This window comes from Ranitomeya imitator, chromosome 2 (genome assembly GCF_032444005.1).
Source record: "Ranitomeya imitator isolate aRanImi1 chromosome 2, aRanImi1.pri, whole genome shotgun sequence".
In the NCBI taxonomy this organism is placed as follows: Eukaryota; Metazoa; Chordata; class Amphibia; order Anura; family Dendrobatidae; genus Ranitomeya; species Ranitomeya imitator.
This window is the reverse complement of record NC_091283.1, coordinates 30,959,902-30,986,395: the sequence shown is the minus strand read 5'-3', so window position 1 is coordinate 30,986,395 and position 26,494 is coordinate 30,959,902. Positions and strand designations below refer to the sequence as shown.

The 26,494-nt window shown below is 45.7% G+C and overlaps 1 long non-coding RNA gene and 1 pseudogene across 1 annotated transcript in view; one reads left to right on the top strand and one right to left on the bottom strand.

Moving 5' to 3' along the window:
- LOC138661577 (uncharacterized) overlaps nucleotides 1–26,494 on the bottom strand; it is a 33,248-nt gene that overhangs the window by 6,256 nt on the left and 498 nt on the right. Inside the window, exon 2 of the long non-coding RNA XR_011317945.1 lies at nucleotides 15,915–16,078. This is a non-coding gene — a long non-coding RNA (uncharacterized lncRNA). The remainder of the gene's footprint in view (nucleotides 1–15,914; nucleotides 16,079–26,494) is intronic.
- On the top strand, nucleotides 6,266–14,640 carry LOC138667852 (FK506-binding protein-like; annotated as a pseudogene).

The following is a 26,494-nucleotide window of genomic DNA, read 5'->3' as shown; positions in this document are numbered from 1 at the left end:
CTACTGAGAGGCACAGAAGCAGCCATCTGCAGACCGGACATAACTGCAAGAGAAGTATGCTGCCTTCCAGGTGCGATGATCAAGGATGTGACCGATAGGATACCAAAGTTCTTCAGCTCCAAGGACGTCCACCCATTTCTTCTGATACATGTTGGCACCAATGACACGGCAAGGAAGGACCTACCGACAATCTGCAAGGACTTTGAAGAGTTGGGGAAGAAAGTAAAGGAACTGGATGCACAGGTAGTTTTTTCTTCTATCCTTCCAGTAGATGGGCATGGCACCAGGAGATGGAACAGGATCCTTGATGCAAACAACTGGCTAAGACGATGGTGCAGACAACAAGGATTTGGATTCCTGGACCACGGTGTGAATTACTGGTATGATGGACTCCTCGCCAGAGACGGACTACACCTCAACAAACCTGGGAAACACACATTCGCCAGAAGACTCGCTACACTCATCAGGAGGGCGTTAAACTAGAAGAAGAGGGGACGGGAAGAAAAACATTAGACTCGTACAAAGACGACCCAGGAAAACATACTCAGAAGGGAGGTAAGAACATTTCTAAAACAATCCACAGTGAGGAGATTGGAACAAAACAAAATCCTCTAAACTGCATGCTCGCAAACGCCAGAAGCCTGACAAACAAGATGGAAGAACTAGAAGCAGAAATATCTACAGGTAACTTTGACATAGTGGGAATAACCGAGACATGGTTAGATGAAAGCTATGACTGGGCAGTTAACTTACAGGGTTACAGTCTGTTTAGAAAGGATCGTAAAAATCGGAGAGGAGGAGGGGTTTGTCTCTATGTAAAGTCTTGTCTAAAGTCCACTTTAAGGGAGGATATTAGCGAAGGGAATGAGGATGTCGAGTCCATATGGGTTGAAATTCATGGAGGGAAAAATGGTAACAAAATTCTCATTGGGGTCTGTTACAAATCCCCAAATATAACAGAAAGAATGGAAAGTCTACTTCTAAAGCAGATAGATGAAGCTGCAACCCATAATGAGGTCCTGGTTATGGGGGACTTTAACTACCCGGATATTAACTGGGAAACAGAAACCTGTGAAACCCATAAAGGCAACAGGTTTCTGCTAATAACCAAGAAAAATTATCTTTCACAATTGGTGCAGAATCCAACCAGAGGAGCAGCACTTTTAGACCTAATACTATCTAATAGACCTGACAGAATAACAAATCTGCAGGTGGTTGGGCATTTAGGAAATAGCGACCACAATATTGTGCAGTTTCACCTGTCTTTCACTAGGGGGACTTGTCAGGGAGTCACAAAAACATTGAACTTTAGGAAGGCAAAGTTTGAACAGCTTAGAGATGCCCTTAATCTGGTAGACTGGGACAATATCCTCAGAAATGAGAATACAGATAATAAATGGGAAATGTTTAAGAACATCCTAAATAGGCAGTGTAAGCGGTTTATACCTTGTGGGAATAAAAGGACTAGAAATAGGAAAAACCCAATGTGGCTAAACAAAGAAGTAAGACAGGCAATTAACAGTAAAAAGAAAGCATTTGCACTACTAAAGCAGGATGGCACCATTGAAGCTCTAAAAAACTATAGGGAGAAAAATACTTTATCTAAAAAAACTAATTAAAGCTGCCAAAAAGGAAACAGAGAAGCACATTGCTAAGGAGAGTAAAACTAATCCCAAACTGTTCTTCAACTATATCAATAGTAAAAGAATAAAAACTGAAAATGTAGGCCCCTTAAAAAATAGTGAGGAAAGAATGGTTGTAGATGACGAGGAAAAAGCTAACATATTAAACACCTTCTTCTCCACGGTATTCACGGTGGAAAATGAAATGCTAGGTGAAATCCCAAGAAACAATGAAAACCCTATATTAAGGGTCACCAATCTAACCCAAGAAGAGGTGCGAAACCGGCTAAATAAGATTAAAATAGATAAATCTCCGGGTCCGGATGGCATACACCCACGAGTACTAAGAGAACTAAGTAATGTAATAGATAAACCATTATTTCTTATTTTTAGTGACTCTATAGCGACAGGGTCTGTTCCGCAGGACTGGCGCATAGCAAATGTGGTGCCAATATTCAAAAAGGGCTCTAAAAGTGAACCTGGAAATTATAGGCCAGTAAGTCTAACCTCTATTGTTGGTAAAATATTTGAAGGGTTTCTGAGGGATGTTATTCTGGATTATCTCAATGAGAATAACTGTTTAACTCCATATCAGCATGGGTTTATGAGAAATCGCTCCTGTCAAACCAATCTAATCAGTTTTTATGAAGAGGTAAGCTATAGACTGGACCACGGTGAGTCATTGGACGTGGTATATCTCGATTTTTCCAAAGCGTTTGATACCGTGCCGCACAAGAGGTTGGTACACAAAATGAGAATGTTTGGCCTGGGGGAAAATGTGTGTAAATGGGTTAGTAACTGGCTTAGTGATAGAAAGCAGAGGGTGGTTATAAATGGTATAGTCTCTAACTGGGTCGCTGTGACCAGTGCGGTACCGCAGGGGTCGGTATTGGGACCTGTTCTCTTCAACATATTCATTAATGATCTGGTAGAAGGTTTACACAGTAAAATATCGATATTTGCAGATGATACAAAACTATGTAAAGCAGTTAATACAAGAGAAGATAGTATTCTGCTACAGATGGATCTGGATAAGTTGGAAACTTGGGCTGAAAGGTGGCAGATGAGGTTTAACAATGATAAATGTAAGGTTATACACATGGGAAGAGGGAATCAATATCACCATTACACACTGAACGGGAAACCACTGGGTAAATCTGACAGGGAGAAGGACTTGGGGATCCTAGTTAATGATAAACTTACCTGGAGCAGCCAGTGCCAGGCAGCAGCTGCCAAGGCAAACAGGATCATGGGGTGCATTAAAAGAGGTCTGGATACACATGATGAGAGCATTATACTGCCTCTGTACAAATCCCTAGTTAGACCGCACATGGAGTACTGTGTCCAGTTTTGGGCACCGGTGCTCAGGAAGGATATAATGGAACTAGAGAGAGTACAAAGGAGGGCAACAAAATTAATAAAGGGGATGGGAGAACTACAATACCCAGATAGATTAGCGAAATTAGGATTATTTAGTCTAGAAAAAAGACGACTGAGGGGCGATCTAATAACCATGTATAAGTATATAAGGGGACAATACAAATATCTCGCTGAGGATCTGTTTATACCAAGGAAGGTGACGGGCACAAGGGTGCATTCTTTGCGTCTGGAGGAGAGAAGGTTTTTCCACCAACATAGAAGAGGATTCTTTACTGTTAGGGCAGTGAGAATCTGGAATTGCTTGCCTGAGGAGGTGGTGATGGCGAACTCAGTCGAGGGGTTCAAGAGAGGCCTGGATGTCTTCCTGGAGCAGAACAATATTGTATCATACAATTATTAGGTTCTGTAAAAGGACGTAGATCTGGGGATTTATTATGACGGAATATAGGCTGAACTGGATGGACAAATGTCTTTTTTCGGCCTTACTAACTATGTTATTATGTTATGTTTATCCTGCTGCAGGCAAAACAGGGAACAGCAAATCATGTATTATTTATTTTGTTTATATCGACTATCGGGTCTCATAATCTAAATTCCCTATCAGTATTTGTTTGGAGTTTGGGAGGAAATCAGAGAACCCAGACAACCCAAACAAACAAGGGGAGAGCATACAAACTCGTGACAGTGTATTTTGTAAAAAGCCTCTTCAGAGAGGACGAGAACCGCGCCCCCTAGTGTTACCTTATGGAGATAGCAAGCCTAAATGTCAATTTTGGGGTCTTATCTGGGCATAGATAGTACTGAGAGAGGAGATGGAAGGAACAAATTAAGAAAAATTACAGTATTTGTTCCATATTTCTTCAAAATAAAAAAGCTTTTCACCTTTGTCTTTAACCCATTTTGCAACTTTTTAGAGCAGAAAATCGTAGAAAATGCTGTAAAATTTCTGGCGAGCAGAAAAGTGCTCCAAGAATGAGGGAAGGACATTGCCGGCAAATTGTGAAACTGGTTAATAAACCCCAAGTGTTCTGGAAACTTCTCATCCGCCGTCTCTAGGGTTAGTTTACATGAAACCGAGAAACCCGTCTGCATGTTACGTTGCACTCTCCCACTGTGCACATCCAATCACCTGACACCGCACAGTACTCACCATGTAGCTCGTGTCCTGTGTGCCAGAGTCGCCCTGCTGTCTCTCTGCGTGCGAGTGTCGCCCTGCTGACTGTCTCTGCGTGCCAGTGTCGCCCTGCTGACTGTTTATCTGTGTGCGAGTGTCGCCCTGCTGACTGTCTCTCTGTGTGCGAGTGTCGCCCTGCTGACTGTCTCTCTGCGTGCGAGTGTCGCCCTGCTGACTGTCTCTCTGTGTACGAGTGTCGCCCTGCTGACTGTCTCTCTGTGTACGAGTGTCGCCCTGCTGACTGTCTCTGTGTACGAGTGTCGCCCTGCTGACTGTCTCTGTGTACGAGTGTCGCCCTGCTGACTGTCTCTCTGTGTACGAGTGTCGCCCTGCTGACTGTGTGCGAGTGTCACCCTGCTGACTCTCTCTCTGTGTACGAGTGTCGCCCTGCTGACTGTGTGCGAGTGTCACCCTGCTGACTGTCTCTGTGTGCGAGTGTCGCCCTGCTGACTGTCTCTGTGTGCGAGAGTCGCCCTGCTGACTGTCTCTCTGTGTGCGAGTGTCGCCCTGCTGACTGTCTCTCTGTGTACGAGTATCGCCCTGCTGACTGTCTGTCTGCGTGTGTCGCCCTGCTGACTGTGTACGAGTGTTGCCCTGCTGACTGTCTCTCTGTGTGCGAGTGTCGCCCTGCTGACTGTCTCTGTGTGCGAGTGTCGCCCTGCTGACTGTCTCTCTGTGTGCGAGTGTCGCCCTGCTGACTGTCTCTCTGTGTGCGAGTGTCGCCCTGCTGACTGTCTCTCTGTGCCTCGGTTGCTTGTGAACTACTGTTAAGGTACTGTCACACTAGACGATATCGCTAGCGATCCGTGACGTTGCAGCGTCCTCGCTAGCGATATCGTCCAGTGTGACAGGCAGCAGCGATCAGGCCCCTGCTGTGCTGTCGCTGGTCGGGGAAGAAAGTCCAGAACTTTATTTGGTCGCTGGACCCCCAGCAGACATCGCTGAATCGGCGTGTGTGACACCGATTCAGCGATGTCTTCGCTGGTAACCAGGGTAAACATTGGGTAACTAAGCGCAGGGCCGCGCTTAGTAACCCGATGTTTACCCTGGTTACCATCCTAAAAGTAAAAAAACAAACACTACATACTTACCTACAGCTGTCTGTCCTCCAGCGCTGTGCTCTGCACTCCTCCTGCTCTGGCTGTGAGCGTCGGTCAGCCAGAAAGCAGAGCAGTGACGTCACCGCTCTGCTTTCTGGCTGCCCGGCGCTCACAGCCAGACCAGAGAAGCAGAGCGCCGAGGACAGACAGCGGTAGGTAAGTATGTAGTGTTTGTTTTTTTTACTTTTACGCTGGTAACCAGGGTAAACATCGGGTTACTAAGCGCGGCCCTGCGCTTAGTAACCCGATGTTTACCCTGGTTACCGGGGACCTCGGGATCGTTGGTCGCTGGAGAGCGGTCTGTGTGACAGCTCTCCAGCGACCAAACAGCGACGCTGCAGCGATCCGGATCGTTGTCGGTATCGCTGCAGCGTCGCTACGTGTGACGGGGCCTTTACTCAAGCTTTCTGCAGTGCATGAGTGAGGGGGGTGGGGTGGGGGTATGCAGAGCATGCTGGGAAATCCAGCCCCCTTTCCTCGCTTGATCCTTACCCTGCACTTCCTGCTGATCTCACAGCAGCCGTAAGGTGACAAGAGCAGCCATCCCAATGATATGCACAGTATGTGAGGACTGGTCAGTGCATGCTGGTTGTTGTAGTCCTGCAGGTGCAGCGAAGACTTACACACGTGGTCAAAATTGTTGTTCCCCCTCGTTTAATGACAGAAAAACCCACAATGGTGACAGAAATAACCTGAATCTAACAAAAGTAATAATAAATAAAAATCTACAATAATGAACAAATGAAAGTCAGACATTGCTTTTCAACCATGCTTCCACAGAATGTAAAAAAAAAAATAAAACTGATGAAATAGGCCTGGACAGAAATGATGGTGCCCCTGAAAATAATGTGACAGAAGGGACATGTTAAATCGCGGTGAGTCCACTAACATCACAGGGGTCTACAATCCTGGAATCAGTGAGTGGCCTGTATATAGGGATACAGATACTCACTGTGCTGTGTGGTGACATGGTGAGTATCACACTCAGCATGGACCAGAGGAAGCGAAGGAAAGAGTTGTCTCAGGAGATCAGGAAGAAAATTAGACAAACATGTTAGAGGTAAAAGTTATCAGACCATCTCCAAGCAGCTTGATGTTCCTGTGACTACAGTTGCACATATTATTCAGAAATTTAACATCCGTGGGACTGTAGCCGACCTCCCTGGATGTGGCCATAGGAGGAACATTGGTGACAAATCAAAGAGACGGATAATACGAATGGTAACAAAAGATCCCAGAAAAACTTCTAAACAGATTGAAGGTGAACTTCAAGCTCAAGGAACATCAGTGTCAGATCACACCATCCGTCGTTGTATGAGCCAAAGTGGACTTCATGGGAGACGACCAAGGAGGACACCATTGTTGAAAAAAAAAAAATCAGAGCCAGACTGGAATTTGCCAAACTACATGTTGACAAGCCACAAAGCTTCTGGGAGAATGTCCTATGGACAGATAAGACAAAAATACCGGATTACGTACCGGTAATGCTCTTTTATAGAGCCCACGACAGCACCCACTAGAGAGAGGGGATCCGCCCCTAGGAACAGGAAACCTACAGAGAGATAAAAGGGGCGGCCCCCCCTCGCTCCTCAGTTGTTTTACAGAGAATAGGAGGAACCGCCGCCAGGTTTTAGTTAACAGGTTCAGGTATATTCATATATATATATATACATATTTACAACCTTATGCTACTTTCTTCTAATATTTACACCTCACCAAAGAAGCACCACGTGCGACTATATACAGAAAAGGGAGGGATGTGAAAGGGTGCTGTCGTGGGCTCTATAAAAGAGCATTACCGGTACGTAATCTGGTAATTTCTATTCGCCACGACAGCACCCACTAGAGAGAATTTCAGAGACTATAGACTGGGTGGGTTTACTGAGTCAAGGACCGATACCCCAAAAGTCAGATCAGAAGCAGAGGATAGATCTAATCTATAATGTTTATAGAAGGTATTAGGTGAAGACCAAGTTGCAGCCTTACATATAAGGTCTATTGGCACATTCGCCCTTTCTGCCCAGGAAGTCGACAAGGCTCTTGTAGAGTGTGCTCCTATATGCATTGGAGGATCTCTATCTCCAGCTTTATACGCCAGGATTATGGCCTCTCTGATCCAGCGAGATAATGTGTTCTTTGTCACTCTGGTACCTTTGGTTTTACCCTGGAAAGACACAAAGAGAGCCCTACTCTTCCTCCAGTCCCTGGTTCTCTCTAAATAGGCTAGCACAATTCTTTTTACATCTAGAGTATGAAGTTTTACTTCTTCTGGAGTTGAGTGGTTCTCATAAAAGGTAGGTAACAAGATCTCCTGGGTTCTATGAAAAGTAGTGGCTACTTTAGGAAGATAACAAGGGTCTGTTTTCAAAATTATCCTATCTGATGTTACAGATAAAAAGGGAGGATCTATAGATAATGCCTGGAGATCACTCACTCTTCTAGCAGAAACTAATGCCACTAACAATACCGTTTTCAAAGAAATATTTTTTAGTGAGGCTGTATGGAGAGGCTCAAACGGTGGCTGTGTCAATGCTTCCAGGACTATGGATAAATCCCACTGAGGAACCTGCGGTATGCTAATTGGTCTTGAACGCTCACAGGCAGATATGAATCGGGATATCCACCTATTACCCGCAACATCATAATTAAAAAGAGCTCCTAAAGCTGAAACCTGGACCTTCAGAGTGCTTACGGAGAGTCCTAATTCCAAACCTCTTTGTAGAAATTCCAACACTGGAAATATAGGAACCTCAGATGAAAGTTGTGCAGTATGGAATTGAAGAAATTTTCTCCAAATTCTAACATAAATTCTAGTAGTTGAAGGTTTTCTACTCTTCATAAGAGTGTTAATTAACCCACTAGAAAACCCCCTTATACTTAGTAACTGCCTCTCAAACTCCAGGCAGTCAGGTTCATGCCCTTTGCCTGAGGATGAAGGAATGGTCCCTGAGAGAGCAAGTCCTTGGACTGAGGCAGAATCCACGGGTCTGACACTGACATCGCCCTCAGCCATGAGAACCATGGCCTTTTGGGCCAGAATGGGGCTATTAACAGAACTCTTGCGCCTTCCTCCCTTATTTTTCTTATTACTATAGGTAATAGATTCCATGGGGGGAAAGCATAGGCCAGGTCGAATGTCCATGGTACCTGGAGGGCATCGAGTATGTCCGGCTTGTCCTCCCTGCATAGAGAGGCAAACCTCCTGACCTGACGGTTGGCTCTTGTGGAAAACAAGTCTATTTGAGGAACACCCCATCGAGCTGTTATTAATCTGAAAATCTTCCTGTTCAGCATCCATTCTCCCTGATGAAGAGTGTGACGGCTGAGGAAATCGGCATGAAGATTGTCTATGCCCCTGATGTGCACTGCTGACAAGGATAGCAGATGACCTTCGGCCAACTCCATGATGTCTGAAGCCACTTCTCTGAGTTTGTCCGACCTTGTACCTCCTTGATGGTTCAGATACGCCACCGCAGTGGTGTTGTCGGAGAATACTCTTGTGTGTGAGCCGCTGAGCTGAGGAAGAAAGTGAAGTAGGGAGTAGTATATAGCCCTCAACTCTTTGACATTTGAGGAATTATTAAGTTCTGAACTGGACCAAAGACCCTGGACCCATTGATCCTGAAAATGTGCCCCCCAGCCTTCAGGACTAGCGTCTGTGGTCACTATACTAGAAGGGGTGATTACCCATAGAACCCCTCTCGAAAGATTTTTCCGATTCAACCACCACATAAGGGAGTGTACTACTTCTGACGTTAGGAAAACTGTTCTATCCAGACATCCTCTATTTTTAATATCCTCATCCAATACAAATTTTTGTAGATGTCTAGTATGGAACTGCGCCCACTGGACCGCAGGAATGCACGATGTTAAAGAACCTAGTAGTGACATGACATTCCTTAATGACATACTACGCTTTCTGATCGCTAAGGACACTTTATCGAATATGGAAGTTTTCTTATCCTCAGGAAGCTTGCAAATCTGGTCAACTGAATCTAGAAGGAGCCCAAGGAATTTCTGACACGTTACTGGCTGGAGTCTAGATTTTTCCCAATTAACCAGCCAGCCCAGGTTTTGTAAGGATGACACTACCTCCTGTAACCTCTGCTCACACTGTAGGGAGTTCTTACCTACAATCAATAGGTCATCCAAATACGGAATGACCAAGGTATCTTTTACCCGTAAAAAGGACATTACTTCCAGTAGCAATTTGGTAAAAACCCTTGGGGCCATAGATAAACCGAAGGGCATTGCCCGGTATTGTAGATGACGAATTTGCCCTTCTATACAAACAGCTACCCGAAGAAATTGCTGATGTAAATGGTGTATAGGAATATGGTAATAAGCATCTTTAAGATCCAATACTACCATGTAACAGTTTGGAAATAGATTTTTTATGGCCGAACGTATGGATTCCATTTTAAATGTTTTGGGTCTTATAAAGGAGTTCAGTTTTCTCAAGTTAATTATAGTTCTGAAAGAGCCATCAGGCTTACTAATCAGAAATAAGGGAGAGTAAAATCCCCTCCCTATCTGGGAAGATGGAACCTCTACCAGCACTTGTTTGAGTAAGAGGGATTTAACTTCGGTTTCAAGTGCCTCTTGTTGAGGCCTGGATCTTAAGGTGGTAAGGAGGAAGGAGTCCGGAGGTCTTCTAATAAAGTCTAATGTGAGGCCTGAAGATATTAAATCAATGGCCCATGGATTAACCGTTATGTCTTTCCACTGCTTACTAAATTGTTTTAGTCTTCCTCCCACCGGTGAAATATAATCAGCGGAATTTATCTGCTGGCTTGAAGGGGCGCTTATTGAACAAATTTCCTCTTTGTTTGAAATCCTTGTTATTCCATCGGTCCCTGAAGCCTCCTTTCCTTCCGAATGGTGGCTTCTTGAACGCCCTTCTGTAAGAAGGAATAAAGGGATTAGGGAACCCCTTCTTCCTTTCACCTGCCTTAGTGAGAATTTCGTCTAAGACCGTTCCAAAGAGGTACTCACCCTGGCAGGGTATAGTACACAATTTAGCCCTGGACTGGGCATCCCCTTTCCAATTCTTTAACCATAAAGCGCGCCGTGCCGTATTAGTAAGGCTGGCTGTTCTGGCTGCTAGGCGGAGAGAGTCTATAGAGGCATCAGAAATGAAGGCTGCCGCCCCCTTAATCAAAGGAATAGAGGCACGTAGTTTCTCTCTAGATACACCACTCTTAATATTTTGGTCCAACTGTTCCAGCCAGACCAGCATAGATCTACTAGTGGACGTGGCTGAGATCGCCGGTTTAAATGCCGTGACACAAGCTTCCCATGACCTCTTAAGCAGAGCGTCTGATTTTCTATCCATGGGGTCCGGCAAGGAGCCCGCATCCTCTACGGGTAAGGAGGATCGGCGAGAAGTTGATGCTACAGCCGCATCCACTTTAGGAATTTTAGACCAAACTGCCAAGTCCTCATCATCAAAGGGGTACCGCCTCTTACATGATACCGGTACAAAGCCCTTCTGTCCTTTAGCCCATTCTTTTTTAACAAGGTCTTTAATGGCCTGATTCACAGGGAATACTTGGCCCTTTCGCTGCGATAAACCTGCGAACATGATGTCCTGTGGTGTCTGGGGATCTTTAGACTCTGACACCCCCATTGTTCCTCTTACAGCTTTAACCAAATTATTTACATTGTCTGTAGGAAAACAGACATAATCTTCCTCCTCCGAGGAATCCAATCTCTGAGAGATGTCTGAGTCCACCTCTCCACTTTCTGCTGATGTGTCGGCTATAGGTGAAAGAGTCCTTCTACTTCTCCTTTCCATATTAACCGCCGGACTACCCCTCAAGGACTGAAGCTCTTCCCGGATCATGAGACGTATGTCATTCATCCTGACCGAACTCTCCTGCTGTAAAGTGTTATCAATGCAATGTTGACATAGCTCCTTAATATATGAGTCAGGTAGGGGCTCATTACATATCTTACACTGCTTATGTTTAGATTTTGAAGTCCGCTTAGCCTATAAAAAAGACACAAGCAGAGGAGACTACTGTAAGAGATATGAAGCTATATATACACTTATCCGGAAAATAAAATATATACCGGCTGCAGAGTTGTCTGGTCGGCCTGGGGTTTGGAACGGGACGATTTTTTCCCTGATTTATCCGTGGAATCACTCATTTTTGAGTGTCCGCTGATTTTCTTATTAGCATCACCACTAGGCAGGATTACAACCTCCAGTGGGCGCTCAATATCTTCCTGAGACGACATGGTGCGCACAGTGCCATGTGTCTTCAGCCTTATATAGAGCCGTTCTTACAATGGATACACGCCCCCATGTTTCCTCCCCCCTTTTTTTTTTTTTTTTTTACCTGACCAACTTTATTGGTCCTCTCCACCGCTGTTGAGCGCCAAGGCGTCCACGCCAGCATGCTCAGCTGACCCCGCATACCCGGAAGTTGCTCTTTACATCCGGGTACGCCGACCATACAGCGCCTGCATGCGCTCGCGCGTCTTCCTTCTCTGCAGAGGAAGAGAAGCTCCTGCTACCGCGGCCGTTCATGCCCCACTGTGGCCGGAGGGTAAGCGCTTTCCATAGCGACACTTACTTGGTGTGCTGACGGGGATTCTTTAGGCGGTGGAGCAAAAACCAACGGTCTCCCAACAGGGAGACTGTTGTGATCCCGGCATGCTGATGTATCCAGATGAGGGGGGAACCAACAGGAACCCCCGTCTCTGATGCTCGCTCTGGGGCCCCTGTCGCTCAGCAGAGACGTACAGGCTGTGTTCCAGGCGAGCTTTTCCTCTTCTTAGCTGCAGAGATTCTCTCTGAGGGTTCCCTCCTTGGGAACAGGAAACCAACTGAGGAGCGAGGGGGGGCCGCCCCTTTTATCTCTCTGTAGGTTTCCTGTTCCTAGGGGCGGATCCCCTCTCTCTAGTGGGTGCTGTCGTGGCGAATAGAAAATGGAACTTTTTGGCAAGGCACATCAGCTTTATGTTCACAGACGTAAAAATGAAGCATATCAAGAAAAGAACACTGTCCCTACTGTGAAACATGGAGGAGGCTCTGTTATGTTCTGTGGCTGCTTTGCTGCATCTGGCACAGGGTGTCTAGAATCTGTGCAGGGTACAATGAAATCTCAAGACTATCAAGGGATTCTAGAGAGAAATGTGCTGCCCAGTGTCGGAAAGCTTGGTCTCAGTCTCAGGTCATGGGTCTTACAACAGGATAATGACCCAAAACACACAGCCAAAACACCCAAGAATGGCCAAGAGGAAAACATTGGGACTATTCTGACGTGGCCTTCTATGAGCCCTGACCTAAATCCTACTGAGCATCTTTGGAAAGAGCTGAAACATGACGTCTGGAGAAGGCAACCTTCAAACACGAGACAACTGGAGCAGTTTGCTTTTGAGGAGCGGCTAAAATACCTGTCGAGAGGAGCAGAAGTCTCATTGACAGTTACAGGAATCGTTTCACTGCAGTGATTGCCTCAAAAGGTTGTGCAACAAAATATTAAGTTAAGGGAACCATCATTTCTGTCCAGGCCGATTTTATGAGGTTTATTTTTTTCTAAATCTGTGGAAACATGGTTGAAAAGTAATGTCTGACTTTCATTTGTTCATTTTCATAGATCATTTATTTATCACTTTTGTCAGATTCAAGTTATTTATGTGACATTGTGGGTTTTTCTGTCATTAAGTGAGAGGTGTGTATAATAGACATAAGCAATATAGAGCACCGCAGTGCACGTGGAACTAGAAGTCCTATCATTCTGACTTCACACGTTACAAGCCACCATCATTAGGTGACAAAATTCACAAATTTCCTTCCCGATTTCCATTCCTTTCTATGGTTTGGAGCATCTAAGCACGTCTGGCCAATGGTACACTGCGGTTCACTTGTCGAACAGTAGGCGATCCCGAGGGTGTACTTTCTTTGCGAATCGATCCGTCTTGCAAGCAATATTACATTTCGGTTGCACAACTGTAAGACCAGTCTCCAGCCTTTGGCTCTTCCAACTCCTACCATGACCTGGCCTTAAAGGGTTATTCCCAAATTATTAAGTTATCCTGTATGTACAGGATAGGGGATAGGTTACTGATTGTTGGGGGTCCGAGAGCTGAGAACCCTCACGATCCTGAGAACGTGCCTCTGGAACCGGACTCCACAGAGCTCTATTAAGGATGGATCAGAGATGCGCATGCTCAACCTCTGCGCCGTTCATTGTTTCTGGGACTGTAGAAAAGAACGGATTCGATCACCTGTAATCTAATGTGTATGGGGGTCTGTAGTCTTAGGGCACATTCCTAAAGGTTAAAGTGTTTGTCCGTCTCTCCCAACTCCCCCATACACTCGGCGAGCATTCATGTGTTGTCATTAGGAAGAACGGAGAAAGTGGCGGCTTATTGAGTGTGTAAAATTCAAACTTTCCAGCCGTTTTTGCTCCCCCGATAGATGATTTTGTTGGAGGCCAATGTACGCATTAGTTTATTGGTCAATATCGGTGGGTTCATGAAGTATAATGTGTATGGAGACCTACTGGGTCTTCTGCTATCTATGGTATAAGGCTACCTGAAGGAAGGGTGGGCAAACTATTAGTGCAACCTTCCCAGACAGGTCCTTCACCAAAACCATCCTACAGCTGTGGAATCAGACGCGGATAAACCCAAAGAAGGTGCCAGGTGCCCCATATTCCTGGAAGTGACCCTAATACCATAGACGCTGGGTATCCTGATGGCTGCTGGGTACAGATAGAATTGGGGGAAGGTGATTCAAGTTGGGACCGTCTCTTTGACCAGTGTCTTGAGACCATGGTCCCTGGAGAAGTCTGCAGAGTAGACCATGTACAGGGCTTTCAGTTTGTCTTGCGATTAGAGAGTTTCAAAAATGGAAAGGAGGCATGGGAATTAGATGTGAGTGAGAAGATTAAGAGGGCAGTCAGAGATTGGGAGGCGGGCGAGAAGGCGTACAGAGACGGGAACCTCAAAGGGGCAGAAAAGACGATATACCCGAGCGCGCAGACTTCTGGTCTGTACACCTGGAGATGCAGAAGAGGAGAAGGTTGCTCTGCTTTCTAACCTGGTGGCTTGTGACCTCAAGAAGGGAAGATTACGTGAGGCTAAGGTGAGATGCACCCGAGTTCTCGACAAGGACCCTGACCACCTGAAAGCTTTGTACAGGAGGGGCATGGCCAGAGCAGGCATGTTAGACTGGATGGGTGCAAGAGCAGATTTGGAAAAAGTGATGAAACTGGATCTGGGAAACAAATAGGCAAGAAGAGAAATCATCAAAGTCAGGGAAAAGCAGAAGAGCGAGCAGGCGCAGATCAGTAACTTTAGGGAAAAGGTTCCTTTAATTCATAGCCATAAATTCACACAGAGAAGGTGACATGACACAGTGCCTCGATCCTCAGTAACCCCACTAGTCCCACATCACCTGAAGGGCTGCGATCTGGTGACTTTGGGGGCTGCACTGCAACTCTGACTCTGGTGAGAGGACTGACTCCTGCTTTGTTTGCCTCGGGGAGATTGTCCATAGACGCACCGATGTATGGAGTGACACACTGGACGCTTGGCTGATATCCATGTACAATAAAGTATATTATTTATTTTTACGTCTGCTTTGATGCCTGCCTTCTACATTGCCATAATAACAATCCCTTGCCATGTTAATGACCCATGGGGAGAAGATAGGGCAGCACCCATTCTTGTCACTTATCTGCTTCTGTGGCCCTAGTTCTGCTTAGTAAGTCTCCACCATGGTCCTTGGAGGTTTCCTGCCCATCTGTCTCCCAAACCAAGACTACACTGGCACCACCACCGCTGACACCTGCATGATAAAAGGATGATATCCTATTGCCCCATTGACTTAAGAACCAAACACGGACAGTTGTGACTTATGAGACATTAAGGCAATTGTTCCCCAGCTCTGGTCGTTGATGTTGTAAGGTGGACATGCTGCCACATTGCCCCTTGAAGACACACGGGTTGTTGTAATGTGCATTGTGATATGCGTGATTAGTGATAGCGTATTTTGCCCGACAGTAGGAAGAGTTATTGTTAAAGGAGTATTCCCATCTCCAGGATCCTATCCCAATATGTAGTAGCTGTAATAATAATATTATTAGAAAATACCTCCAATTAGAAATGTAGTATAGTTGTTCTGATTTGATGTCTCTTTCCTCACGTGCAGGCATTGCAGGACCTTAGGTATCCATGGTTACGACCATTAGGAACTAGTTGTCACTATATCAGTTTGGGTAAACATGGATACCTAAGGTCCTGCACTGCTAGTGTAACAAAAAAGCCATGAATCCTCTGGAAAATTAGTGCAGGATGTGCCATTAATGAGAAGAGATTGCCATCCGTTTGCCAGCCGAAATCAAGCGGAACCAAAGTATGCTGAAAGATTTGACAGGGGAAGGACATTGTGTGCTGGATCGGATTAGGTGACCCTCATTAAGCACTACCCTGATATAAAAGCTGTGCGCGCTCAACCACGAGGAGAATTGGCGCCAAGGAAGAGAACGGGGCAGACATGCCCAAGAGACACCGCTGAGACCAGCATGACAGGCCACAGCGAGAAGTCTGTGCTACCCAGGTGTTGGTCGCCAACTGGCAAGGTGCGGATCCCCACAAAACATATCCCCGAGAAAGGCTTACTCTGGTCACAGCTGGAATCTGCGCCCTGCGCTGGTCAAGCCTCCAAGGTCCGACTACGCCTGTCAAGAGCTGAAGCCCGGTCCTCTCTGCCCCGAGCCTGAGAGACTTCCACCGACAGTCAAGCGAAGAAGAGCCGTGTGGCGACTGCGACAGGAGAGGCACGCCTACGAGAGAGGAGGAATAGGGCGAGTGAGCAGGGCCTTCACTTCCAGCTATCACCTACGGTACCGGGGTCGGCTGGGACTAGGATTACAGGATGAGAGAGGGCCGGTTGGAGGCTCAACGGGCTTTAATAGACTACGTCAGGAAGAGACTTGCGGCCTAGCCAGAAAACCCGGTGACCCCCGCTAGGGCCACAACTTCGAGTAACAACTCATGTGATGACTCCCAAGACTGGGCGCACCACTAACGTTAAGTACTGAAAGACTTTCTTGCTTATAGGAAACCGGTTGTGATCCTCTATATTATTAAATTGCATATCTGCTAACCCTAATTATTCAAAAGTTACTGATGTATAAAACTACCAATATTTCAGCCCCTGGTTGTTTCCTGCCTCATGATCTCTACTCGTTGAATCCAGACACCTGCATTACATTTGGTGTAGTCGGCAGGACGCAACATTCAAACACAGAGATGCCCGACCAGTCTGTGACAGAGTCTGGCAAGGGGCTATGCTCAGCAACCTTCCCAAGTTCACGGGGAGCAGCATGTTGCTGTGGGACTGGGTAGACTGGCTGAAAAGCATGCTACGCATGTATCCCCTGACCCCTTCCGTTCAGGCCGAGTTAGCCCTCATGACCCTTGACCGGGAGGCCCAGCAGATGGTTATATACCATCCACCTAGGGATCCTGACACTGTGGAAAAGGTGATAAAAATGTTGGAGGATATGCATGGTGACACTACAGACCAAGGGCACCTCTGCATGTGGTTGTTCCTGTGGGTCCACAGGGAAAGTAAGACCATAGCTCAGTATGTTAATGCATTGCAGGAAGTGATGACCCATATCACCAAAAAGACCCAAGACGGGCACCGAAGACTGGGTCCCTTAGATGAAGTGCTTCGGGACAAACTTGTTGCTGGATTGAAGGATCCCTCTCTGAAGCAGATCTTAAAGGATCGCCTACGCCTGAATCCCGGTCTAGGCTTTCTTGAGGTTGGGGTTGAAGCTAGATACTTGGCAAGAGAGACCCCTATTCTCACCGCCGTGGTCTAGAGTTATGAAGTGGTCACCCGTGAGTTAACACGTACTGAGCCTGACTGGGGGCAGAAGACACCTCAAGAGATTTGGGACCTTCAAGGTGAGCTGTGCAGCATCAAGGGTACCGCTGCCGCCAACTCTTCGGCTGATCCTCCGACCTCACGTGAGAGGAGGTCAGAGCTGGAAAGTCGTTCCTTCCAGTCCTCATCGGTGGAGCGCGAGCGAGAGTATTAGACCGGCGGTGGAAGGGGCATATTTCAAGAGACTGGAGGAAACGGGGGCGCCCATTAACCCCTTCCCGACCCATGACGCCACGTAGGCGTCATGAAAGTCGGTGCCAATCCGACCCATGACGCCTATGTGGTGTCATGGAAAGATCGCGTCCCTGCAGATCGGGTGAAAGGGTTAACTCCCATTTCACCCGATCTGCAGGGACAGGGGGAGTGGTAGTTTAGCCCAGGGGGGGGTGGCTTCACCCCCTCGTGGCTACGATCGCTCTGATTGGCTGTTGAAAGTGAAACTGCCAATCAGAGCGATTTGTAATACTTCACCTATTATAACTGGTGAAATATTACAATCCAGCCATGGCAGATGCTGAAATATCATCGGCCATGGCTGGAAATACTAATGTGCCCCCACCCCACCCCACCCCACCGATCGCCCCCCCAGCCCCCCGATCTGTCTGGTACACTGCTCCGGCTCCCCTCCGTCCTGTGCTCCGCTCCCCCCCCGTGCTCTTGTCCGCTCCCCCCGTGCTTCAATCACCCCCCCCCCCGTGCTCCGATCACCCCCCCCTGCACTCCGATCCACCCCCCTCCGTGCTCCGTTCCACCCCCCCCCGTGCTCCGTTCTACCCCCCGTGCTCCGTTCCACCCCTCCCGCGCTCCGATTCACCCCCCCATGCTCCGATCCCCCCCCCTGTGCTCCCCCCCCACCCTATCATACTTACCGATCCTGCCGGTGTCCGTCCGTCTTCTCCCCGGGCGCCACCATCTTCCAAGATGGCGGGCGCATGCGCAGTGCGCCCGCCGAATCTGCCGGCCGGCAGATTCGTTCCAAAGTGCATTTTGATCACTGAGATATAATCTATCTCAGTGATCAAAATAAAAAAAATAATAAATGACCCCCCCCCCCCTTTGTCACCCCCATAGGTAGGGACAATAAAAAAAATAAAGAATTTTTTTTTTCCACTAATGTTAGAATAGGGTTAGGGTTAGGGGTAGGGTTAGGGTTAGGGCTAGGGTTAGGGCTAGGGCATGTGCACACGTATTCTGGTCCTCTGCGGATTTGATAAATCCGCAGTGCTAAACCGCTGCGGATTTATGGCGGATTTACCGCGTTTTTTCTGCGCTTTTCACTGTGGTTTTACAACTGCGATTTTCTATTTGAGCAGTTGTAAAACCGCTGCGGAATCCGCACAAAGAAGTGACATGCTGCGGAATGTAAACCGCTGCGTTTCCGTGCAGTTTTTCCGCAGCATGTGTACAGCGATTTTTGTTTCCCATAGGTTTACATTGAACTGTAAACTCATGGGAAACTGCTGCGGATCCGCAGCGTTTTCCGCAGCATGTGCACATACCTTTAGAATTAGGCCATGTGCACACGGTGCGGATTTGGCTGCGGATTCGCAGTGGATTGGCCGCTGCGGATTCACAGCAGTTTTCCATCAGGTGTACAGTACCATGTAAACATATGGAAACCAAATCCGCTGTGCCCATGGTGCGGAAAATACCGCGCGGAAACGCTGCGTTGTATTTTCCGCAGCATGTCAATTCTTTGTGCGGATTCCGCAGCGTTTTACACCTGTTCCTCAATAGGAATCCGCAGGTGAAATCCGCACAAAAAACACTGGAAATCCGCAGGTAAAACGCAGTGCCTTTTACCCGCGGATTTTTCAAAAATGACGCTGAAAAATCTCACACGAATCCGCAACGTGGGCACATAACCTTAGGGTTAGGGTTGGAATTAGGGTTATGGTTAGGGTTGTGATTAGGGTTATGGCTACAGTTGGGATTAGGGTTAGGGATGTGTTGGGGTTAGGGTTAGGGCTGTGATTAGGGTTATGGTTAGTTGGAATTAGGGTTGTGGTTAGGGTTAGGGGTGTGTTGGGGTTAGGGGTGTGTTGGGGTTAGGGGTGTGTTGGGGTTAGGGGTGTGTTGGGGTTAGGGGTGTGATTAGGGTTATGGCTACAGTTGGGATTAGGGTTAGGGGTGTGTTGGGGTTAGTGTTGGAGGTAGAATTGAGGGGTTACCACTGTTTAGGCACATCAGGGGTCTCCAAACACAACATGGCGCCACCATTGATTCCAGCCAATCTCGTATTCAAAAAGTCAAATGGTGCTCCCTCAATTCCGGGCCCTGACGTGTGCCCAAACAGTGGTTTACCCCCACATATGGGGTACCAGCATACTCAGGATAAACTGCGCAACAATTACTGGGGTCCAATTTCTCCTGTTACCCTTGTGAAAATAAAAAAATGCTTGCTAAAACATCATTTTTGAGGAAAGAAAAATGATTTATTATTTTCACGGCTCTGCATTATAAACTTCTATGAAGCACTTGGGGGTTCAAAGTGCTCACCACACATCTAGATAAGTTCCTTTCGGGGTCTAGTTTCCAAAATGGGGTCACTTGTGGGGGGTTTCTACTGTTAAGCCACATCAGGGGCTCTGCAAACGCAACGTGACGCCCGCAGAGCATTCCATCAAAGTCTGCATTTCAAAACGTCACTACTTCACTTCCGAGCCCCGACATGTGCCCAAACAGTGGCTTACCCCCACATATGGGGTATCAGCGTACTCAGGAGAAACTGGACAACAACTTTTGGGGTCAAATTTCTCCTGATACCCTTGGGAAAATAAAAAATTGCAGGCTAAAAGATCATTTTTGAGAAAATAATTTTTTTTTTTTATTTTCATGGCTCTGCGTTATAAACTTCTGTGGAGCACTTGGGGGTTCAAAGTCCTCACCACACATCTAGATTAGTTCCTTTGGTGGACTAGTTTCCAAAATGGGGTCATTTCTGGGGGATCTCCAATGTTTAGGCACACAGGGGCTCTCCAAACGTGACATGGTGTCCGCTAATGATTGGAGCTAATTTTCCATTTAAAAAGCCAAATGGCGTGCCTTCCCTTCCGAGCCCTGCCGTGCGCCCAAACAGTGGTTTACCCCCACATATGGGGTATCAGCGTACTCAGGACAAACTGGACAACAACATTTGGGGTCCAATTTCTCCTATTACCCTTGGCAAAATAGGAAATTCCAGGCTAAAAAATCATTTTTGAGGAAAGAAAAATTATTTTTTATTTTCATGGCTCTGCGTTATAAACTTCTGTGAAGCACCTGAGGGTTTAAAGTGCTCACTAGGCATCTAAATAAGTTCCTTGGTGGGTCTAGTTTCCAAAATGGGGTCACTTGTGGGGGAGCTCCAATGTTTAGGCACACAGGAGCTTTCCAAACGCGACATGGTGTCCGCTAACGATGGAGATAATTTTTCATTCAAAAAGTCAAATGGCGCTCCTTCCCTTCCGAGCCTTACCATGTGCCCAAACAGTGGTTTACCCCCACATATGAGGTATCAGTGTACTCAGGAGAAATTGCCCAACAAATTTTAGGATCCATTTTATCCTGTTGCCCATGTGAAAATGAAAAAATTGAGGCTAAAAGAATTTTTTTGTGAAAAAAAAGTACTTTTTCATTTTTACGGATCAATTTGTGAAGCACCTGGGGGTTCAAAGTGCTCACTATGCATCTAGATAAGTTCCTTGGGGCGTCTAGTTTCCAAAATGGGGTCACTTGTGGGGGAGCTCCAATTTTTAGGCACACGGGGGCTCTCCAAACGTGACATGGTGTCTGCTAAAGAGTGGAGCCAATTTTTGATTCAAAAAGTCAAATGGCGCTCCTTCCTTTCCAAGCCCTGCCGTGCGCCCAAACAGTGGTTTACCCCCACATATGAGGTATCAGCGTACTCAGGACAAATTGGACAACAACTTTCGTGGTTCAGTTTCTCCTTTTACCATTGGGAAAATAAAAAAAATTGTTGCTAAAAGATAATTTTTGTGACTAAAAAGTTAAATGTTCATTTTTTCCTTCCATGTTGCTTCTGCTGCTGTGAACACCTGAAGGGTTCATAAACTTCTTGAATGTGGTTTTGTGCACCTTGAGGGGTGCAGTTTTTAGAATGGTGTCACTTTTGGGTATTTTCAGCCATATAGACCCCTCAAACTGACTTCAAATGTGAGGTGGTCCCTAAAAAAAATGGTTTTGTAAATTACGTTGTAAAAATGAGAAATTGCTGGTCAAATTTTAACCCTTATAACTTCCTAACAAAAAAAAATTTTGTTTCCAAAATTGTGCTGCTGTAAAGTAAACCTGTGGGAAATGTTATTTATTAACTATTTTGTGTCACATATCTCTCTGGTTTAACCCCTTAATCCCATATGACGTACTATCCCGTCCAGGTGACCTGGGACTTAATTCCCATGGACGGGATAGTACGTCATATGCGATCGGCCGCGCTCACGGGGGGAGCGCGGCCGATCGCGGCCGGGTGTCAGCTGCCTATCGCAGCTGACATCCGGCACTATGTGCCAGGAGCGGTCACGGACCGCTCCCGGCACATTAACCCCCGGCACACCGCGATCAAAGATGATCGCGGTGTGCCGGCGGTGCAGGGAAGCATCGCGCAGGGAGGGGGCTCCCTGCGGGCTTCCCTGAGACGATCGGTACACGGTGATGTGCTCACCGTGTACCGAGCGTCTTCTCCCTGCAGTCCCCGGATCCAAAATGGCCGCCGGGCTGCATCCGGGTCCTGCAGGGAGCACTTCCGGGTCAGGATCAGGCTGCAGCTGCAGCTCTAATCCTGCCCGGCTGTATGTTAGATCACCTGTGCTGTGCACACTGTCAGATCGGTGATCTGTGATGTCCCCCCCTGGGACAAAGTGAAAAAGTAAAAAAAAAAATTTCCACACTTGTAAAAAAAAAAATAAAAAAAAAATTCCTAAATAAAGCAGAAAAAAAAAAAATATTATTCCCATAAATACATTTCTTTACATAAAAAAAAAACAAAAAAACAATAAAAGTACACATATTTAGTATCGCCGCGTCCGTAACGACCCGACCTATAAAACTGGCCCACTAGTTAACCCCTTCAGTGAACACCATAAGAAAAAAAAAAAAAAAAACGAGCCAAAAAACAACGCTTTATTATCATAACGCTGAACAAAGAGTGGAATAACACGCGATCAAAAAGACGGATATAAATAACCATGTTACCTCTGAAAACGTCATCTTGTCCCGCAAAAAACGAGCCGCCATAAAGCATCATAACCAAAAAAATAAAAAAGTTATAGTCCTCTGAATAAAGCGATGCCAAAATAATTATTTTTTCTATAAAATAGCTTTTATCGTATAAAAGCGCCAAAACATAAAAAAAATGATATAAATGAGGTGTCGCTGTAATCGTACTGACCCGAAGAATAAAACTGCTTCATCAATTTTACCAAACGCGGAACGGTATAAACGCCTCCCCCAAAAGAAATTCATGAATAGCTGGTTTTTGGTCATTCTGCCTCACAAAAAATCGGAATAAAAAGCGATCAAAAATTGTCACGTGCCCGAAAATATTACCAATAAAAACGTCAACTCGTCCCGCAAAAAACAAGACCTCACATGACTCTGTGGACCAAAATATGGAAAAATTATAGGTCTCAAAATGTGGAGACGCAAAAACTTTTTTGCTATAAAAAGCGTCTTTTAGTGTGTGACGGCTGCCAATCATAAAAATCCGCTAAAAAACTCGCTATAAAAGTAAATCAAACCCCCCTTCATCACCCCCTTAGTTAGGCTAGGTTCACATTGCGTTAATGGGTTAACGCTAACGGACAGCGTTGCACGGCGAAAATGTCACAATTAACGCCGTGCAACGGGTCCGTTAGCACAACCATTGACAGCAATGTGATTTTCAGGTGTAGCGCATCGCTAGAGCGTGCCATTTTCGGCTCGCGCTAGCAAGGTGCCATTCTTTTGTGGCGCGCCTCAGACGCTGCTTGCAGCGTCCGCGGCGCGCCCGAGGTCCGATCCCCGATCTTCCAGAGCGGGGACGTTAACGCGACCACTAAACACGACACCTAAAAAGACATTGTGTTAGCGCAATCCGCTAGTGCTAAACGGATTTCCCTAACGCAATGTGAACCTAGCCTTAGGGAAAAATAATAAAATTAAAAAAAATGTATTTATTTCCATTTTCCGGTTAGGGTTAGGGTTAGGGTTAGGGCTAGGGTTGGGGCTAGGGTTAGGGTTTGGATTACATTTACGGTTGGGATTAGGGTTGGGATTAGAATTAGGGGTGTGTCTGGGTTAGGTGTGTGGTTAGGGTTACAGTTGGGATTAGGGTTAGTGGTGCGTTTGGATTAGGGTTTCATTTATAATTGGGGGGTTTCCACTGTTTAGACACATCAGGGGCTCTCCAAACGCGACATGGCGTCCGATCTCAATTCCAGCCAATTCTGCATTGAAAAAGTAAAACAGTGCTCCTTCACTTCCGAGCTCTCCCGTGCGCCCAAACAGGGGTTTACCCCAACATATGGGGTATCAGCGTACTCGAGACAAATTGGACAACAACTTTTTGGGTCCAAGTTCTCTTGTTATCCTTGGGAAAATAAAAATTTGGGGGGCTAAAAATCATTTTTGTGGGAAAAAAAAGGATTTTTATTTTCACGGCTCTGCGTTGTAAACTGTAGTGAAACACTTGGGGGTTCAAAGTTTTCACAACACATCTAGATAAGTTCCATGGGAGGTCTAGTTTCCAATATGGGGTCACTTGTGGGTGGTTTCTACTGTTTGGGTACATCAGGGGCTCTGCAAATGCAACGTGACGCCTGCAGACCAATCCATCTAAGTCTGCATTCCAAATGGCGCTCCTTCCCTTCCGAGCTCTGCCATGAGCCCAAACAGTGGTTCCCCCCCACATATGGGGTATCAGCGTACTCAGGACAAATTGAACAACAACTTTTGGGGTCCAATTTATTCTGTTACCCTTGTAAAAATACAAAGCTGGGGGCTAAAAAATCATTTTTGTGAAAAAAAAAAGAATTTTTATTTTCACGGGTCTGCGTTATAAACTGTAGTGAAACACTTAGGGGTTCAAAGTTCTCACAACACATCTAGATAAGTTCCATGGGAGGTCTAGTTTCTAATATGGGGTCACTTGTGGGGGGTTTGTACTGTTTGGGTACATCAGGGGCTCTGCAAATGCAACGTGACTCCTGCAGACCAATCCATCTAAGTCTGCATTCCAAATGGCGCTCCTTCCCTTCCGAGCTCTGCCATGCGCCCAAACAGTGGTTCCCCCCCACATATGGGGTATCAGCGTACTCAGGACAAATTGGACAACAACTTTTGGGGTCCAATTTATTATGTTACCCTTGTGAAAATACAAAACTGGGGGCTAAAAAATTTTTGCGAAAAAAAAATAAATTTATTTTAACGGCTCTGCGTTATAAACTGTAGTGAAACACTTGGGGGTTCAAAGCTCTCAAAACACATCTAGATAAGTTCCTTAGAGGGTCTAGTTTCCAAAATGGTGTCACTTGTGGGGGTTTTTAATGTTTAGGCACATCAGGGGCTCTCCAAACCAACATGGCGTCCCATCTTAATTCCAGTCAATTTTGCATTGAAAAGTCAAATGGCGCTCCTTCCCTTCCGAGCTCTGCTATGCACCCAAAAAGTGGTTTACCCCCACATATGGGGTATCGTCGCACTCAGGACAAATTGCACAACAACTTTTGTGGTCTAATTTCTTCTCTTACCCTTGGGAAAATAAAAAATTGGTGGCGAAAAGATCATTTTTGTGAAAAAATAAGATTTTTTATTTTTACGGCTCTGCATTATAAACTTCTGTGAAGCACTTGTTGGGTCAAAGTGCTCACCACACATCTAGATAAGTTCCTTAAGGGGTCTACTTTTCAAAATGGTGTCACTTGTGAGGGGTTCCAATGTTTAGGCACATCAGGGGCTCTCCAAACGCAACATGGCGTCCCATCTCAATTCCAGTCAATTTTGCATTGAAAAGTCAAATGGCGCTCCTTCCCTTCCGAGCTCTGCAATACGCCCAAACAATGGTTTACACCCATATACGGGGTATCAGCGTACTCAGGACAAATTGGCCAACAATTTTTGAGGTTCAATTTCTTCTCTTACTCTTGGGAAAATAAAAAATTGGGGGCGAAAAGATCATTTTTGTGAAAAAATATGATTTTTTATTTTTACGGCTCTGCATTATAAACTTCTGTGAAGCAATTGGTGGGTCAAAGTGGTCACCACACATCTAGATAAGTTCCTTAGGGTGTCTACTTTCCAAAATGGTGTCACTTGTGGGGGGTTTCAATGTTTAGGCACATCAGTGGCTCTCCAAACGCAACATGGTGTCCCATCTCAATTCCTGTCAATTTTGCATTTAAAAGTCAAATGGCGCTCCTTCCCTTCCGAGCTCTGCCATGCGCCCAAACAGTGGTTTACCCCCACATATGGGGTATCAGCGTACTCAGTACAGATTGTACAACAATGTTTGGCATCCATTTTATCCTGTTACCCTTGGTAAAATAAAACAAATTGGAGTTGAAATAAATTTTGTGTGAAAAAAAGTTAAATATTCATTTTTATTTAAACATTCCAAAAATTCCTGTGAAACCCCTGAAGGGTTAATAAACTTCTTGAATGTGGTTTTGAGCACCTTGAGGGGTGCAGTTTTTAGAATGGTGTCACACTTGGGTATTTTCTATCATATAGACCCCTCAAAATGACATCAAATGAGATGTGGTCCCTAAAAAAAAATGGTGTTGTAAAAATGAGAAATTGCTGGTCAACTTTGAACCCTTATAACTCCCTAACAAAAAAAAATTTTGGTTCCAAAATTGTGCTGATGTAAAGGAGACATGTGGGAAATGTTACTTATTAAGTATTTTGCGTGACATATCTCTGTGATTTAAGGGCATAAAAATTTAAAGTTGGAAAATTGCGAAATTTTCAAAATTTTCGCCAAATTTCCGTTTTTTTCACAAATAAACGCAAGTTATATCGAATAAATGTTACTACTAAAATGAAGTACAATATGTCACGAGAAAACAATGTCAGAATCGCCAAGATCCGTTGAAGCGTTCCAGAGTTATAACCTCATAAAGGGACAGTGGTCAGAATTGTAAAAATTGGCCCGGTCATTAACGTGCAAACCACCCTCGGGGCTTAAGGGGTTAACAGAATAAAAATTTCCGTTTTTATCACAAATAAACGCAGATTTTATTGACCTAAATTTACCACTAACATGAAGCCCAATATGTCACGAAAAAACAATCTCAGAACCGCTAGGATCCGTTGAAGCGTTCCT